The sequence below is a fragment of the Cupressus sempervirens genome, chromosome 10, assembly GCF_028749045.1.
Source record: "Cupressus sempervirens isolate cs-2001-9-10 chromosome 10, ASM2874904v1, whole genome shotgun sequence".
Lineage (NCBI taxonomy): Eukaryota > Viridiplantae > Streptophyta > Pinopsida > Cupressales > Cupressaceae > Cupressus > Cupressus sempervirens.
The window spans coordinates 248,197,327-248,201,520 of NC_143127.1; positions in this window are offsets into that span (position 1 = coordinate 248,197,327).

The following is a 4,194-nucleotide window of genomic DNA, read 5'->3' on the forward strand; positions in this document are numbered from 1 at the left end:
CAAGTATTTTACCCTTAGCAACATAGCGACCATCGCTAAGTTGAAAAGTGGTACCGTCAAGTGGAAATATGATGACCAGAGATTGTATTATTTCAGAGATATTTCATCAGGTTTATAACAGACATGTCAGAACTTGAAAAGTAATTATAACATTGAGGTACAAAAGGTGTCAACAGAAATCTTAGCTTTTTTGATTAGTTGCTTTGTCGCTATCGAAGAAATTGGGCACTTCACCATTAGCGACATGACACCTTCACCAAAAATAATGGCTGGTAGTCACTTTTAAATTTTTTGATGATCATAATTTTTTTAGGTTGTGTGATGCATGTGTTGTTTTAATATGTGTCAAATGCATTAATGAGGGTAGTTATGACTTCACTCGCCTTTATCTTTTCGACCCTAAATTTTGATGAGTCACTAGAAATCGCTATGTTGCTATCGAAGAATTGGTGTCTCTCATCGTTAGCAACATAGCGCCCAGACGGAAAGTAGTGCTGCAGTAACTTTTTAGAGTAAGTGGGTCCCAGAAAGTACTCCATCAGATATCAATTATAAAGCTTTGGAACATGCTGGCATCTAATGGGCTACATGTATACGCCAAGAAAAGCAAAGACACCAGGATTCGCTATGTCGCTATCGAGAACTTGTTCTTCTCATCGTTAGCAACATAGCGCTCGGTCAAGAAATAAATAAATATGGGCCCCAAGCAGCATGGTAATATAGCCAGGTCTTCAAAAATTTGAATCCAAATGCCAGCGGGGTAGGATTTCATCACGTCATCAATGATTGGACCCATGCCCTATTCACAAAATATATGAAAGACTCTGATTGTCAGATCTATCTTAGATCCATGATCGTCGCTATCTTGCTATGGTGAGTTGCACAAAGGTTACGAATAGTGACATGGTGACAAGGGGCCCACCATATTTCTTTTGAGCAATGCATCAAATGTCATCTGCGTGATCAAATTAGGATCAATGACGGGCGCTATCTCGCTATGGCAAGGTGCTCACTCTTTATGTATAGCGAGATAGCGCCTAAGTGACACGTGTCCTTAGAGTTTTGTGGGTCTAGTTCAGAGGCACAAACAATGAAGGAAAGGTACACATGGAAAATTTTCATTGGGTTGACTGCTAGCTTGTCAAGAGGAACATGAGTCATCTTTGCTTACATTCTTGGATCGTAGGATTTTTCGTAAATCCACTATGTAAATTTGAATATAGAAGGTGATGCCACCCTATGCATTTATGAAAGATGAAAGCTTCATGTGTGAAGAAAAATAGAGTATAACATAGAAGATTTTCTTAATTCCACCATGCTCGAACAAAGATTTAGAGCATTTCTAAGAAGAAATAGTTGTTGAGAAGATCGCGCTGGATTCGATAAGATTGTGAAGCAGTTTGTTCGTAGAAAAATTGCAGTATCACTAAGAAGAACTAGAGAAAAATTCAAAGTAAGTACTTGCATTATAATCTTTCTACTATTTCAATTCCTTCGAGAGTTAATTAAAATGGCTCCAAAACATAAAGTATTTTCTGGTCAAGAGAACTATTTGGATAGGAATGTCCATGATGATTTTCTTGAACTACTCCCTTCTTCCACTATTGAAACTGTAGAAGTTAAGAGGCTAACTTCATTAAACCCTAGGCTAAAAATAGCAGAAGGGTTGTATGACAAAGGAAAATGGGTTAGGGATGCAACAACTTCATAGACTGGTCTTGTTTTATTCAAAAAATGCTTTTCAGAGAGGAACCTTTTTGCCCCACATGCTAACATCTGGAATTTTGGTCTAGGGAAATTAGTGGTTCCCAGTATTTTCATGGATTATGATCTTTTGGAAGCTATAGCTAAGAATTACGACCAAGCCCTTAGGGTAGTGAGGAGAACTGATGGTGAAATCTTGATTACAATCAACGCAGAGGAGATTAGGGAAGTTTTCAATTTAGGGCCTAGCACTGATTATCATGTGCCCATTGATTTGAAAGGGTTAGAAAATGAGTATATGTCTAAGAGAGATGTAGTTAGGCAAGGAGCGCTGAGCACACACATAGGTAGAATTGGAACACTGCCAGCAATAACAACATCCTCCAGGGAGCCTTTCAAAAGGGCATACTTCAATTCTAGGGCTATAGAAATATATAGGTCCTTGTGTAAAGTTTTTGGGAGAGATGAAGAAGAGTTCATGCCTGTGGATTTTATGTATATGATTACTCAGATTTCCTCTTTTGGTGTGGATATAATTTTTGATTTTGCTTCTTACTTAGCTAAGGAGATTCACATTGGACTGATTGGAATTTCTAAGGGTAAGGTGGAACAAACTTTTGACCATTATTCTCTATTAATGCACATGTTCTTATTCAAGGGAGTAACATATTTTAGTAAAGAAATGGAATTAGACAGAGAAGAGAGTGGGGAAGCATTACCAGTTCAATTGTGGAGTGCAGATATGACTTGGGATGCAGAGAATGCTAGTTTTATTAGGTTTGATAGGTATTTCACTTCAAAGCTGAGATGCCTCCTATTAAGGGACAATCCCACAATCCCCAAAGCATTAATGAATCTCATTAGGCTTATAGACAACCCAAGTGGTTTGAAAGTTTCACATAATTGGGGAGATGTCTTTCCATATTCTATTTCTACTGTATTTAGAATGTATGGTTTTAAAGGAAGCCCTCGCATACTACCATACCAAGTGCCTTTGAAGGTAGGAGTTGTTGAGATATTGTGGCAGCTGGGAGGAGTGGAGGAAACCCTTCTATTGAAAAGACAAAAGGGGTCAATTTTTTCTACTTGCATAGTGGCTCATCATTTTGTAATCACAAAAGGAGGTTGGCTTTCTCTGCACAAGATTTTGAATCCTTATAAGATGGCCACTTCCCATCCTCATTTTTGTGATTCTGGAGGATTTTATCATTTGGCTCTGAGGAAAAGAATTAAGCTTGGTAAAATTGAGCATGAATTTTATTTTCCTAAAGACTTATTAAGGAATGAGTACTCCTTGCAGGAGCAAGAGACTAGGAAAGAAAAGTGGAAAGTCTTTTCTAAAATTTTGGATTTCATTCATTGTTTTGATCCAAATTATAGTCCTTTGGACTATGCAGTTACAAATGTAGATAAGATGAGAAAACTTATGAATAATTTTCTTGAAATAATAGAGGCAATGAATGAAAATAAGCAATTGTTTATTAAGTTCTACCCGGATAAGGCCAGGGAAGTAATGGGAAGATTGGGTTTTACTCCCAATATAAGGACGGGTCAATTAACTGTCCAAAAAAGGTCGGGATATACTATTGTTCAAAATAAAAAGAATACAGTGGACAAAGGCAAACAAATAATTGAGTCCACTAGTAGGGTTTTGGAAGAGAGGCTTATTGAGCCCTCCCCTAAGAGGAGGAAAATAATAAGAGAGGAGGATTCTCATGTTGAGGAGTATTCACCTTCACAGACCCTTTTGAGAATCGAGGAGGAGCAGCTCACTATTGAGCAAATTGAACAAATTGGATCACAAGGGGGAGTTTTTGTAACTCAAGTAGAGATCGATGAAGGGAACCTCCAGGAACCTCCTATGCCAAGCCTCGAGCTGACTGTAGCTGATTTTAAGGGAAGGGAATTGGACCCTATTTTGGAACAAGCTAACCAACAATTTTTGTCAGATGACAGTTTTGTAAGGTCTAGGGCTTTCCATCAATTTGCTTGGAGGGAAAACATCCACAATTTTGAGGAAAGATGTAAGAACATGAAAACAGAGCATCCAGAAATGGATGAAGCCTCCATCCAAAACCAAATAGAGGAGAAAATGATGCAAGAATTCCATAACATTACCCCTGAGGAGGGAAGGCAAATGGTAAAAAATTCTAACATACTATTGTTGCCTAATTGGGATATTATAGATGCATTGATTTTCAACTCTGTTTCTAATAGACTAGAGTTACAAGACCCAAATAAAAAGAAATTTGCAGGGATTGCTTTTAGTGATGATCAAGCTACTCTTGTTATGTGGTCATTAAGAAGAGGATCCAGGATTGTATCAGCATAGCCTGATGGTTTAGGACTAATAGGGAATATTATTGTGAGGAGAGTTGCTGATACCTCACACGTACAAGGAGCCCACATGAATGTGGATTATTCTCAATTTGCCTTGGCTACTACTAAAAGGGAGGAAAAGGAAATGTTTGAATTCTAAAGTAAATATGA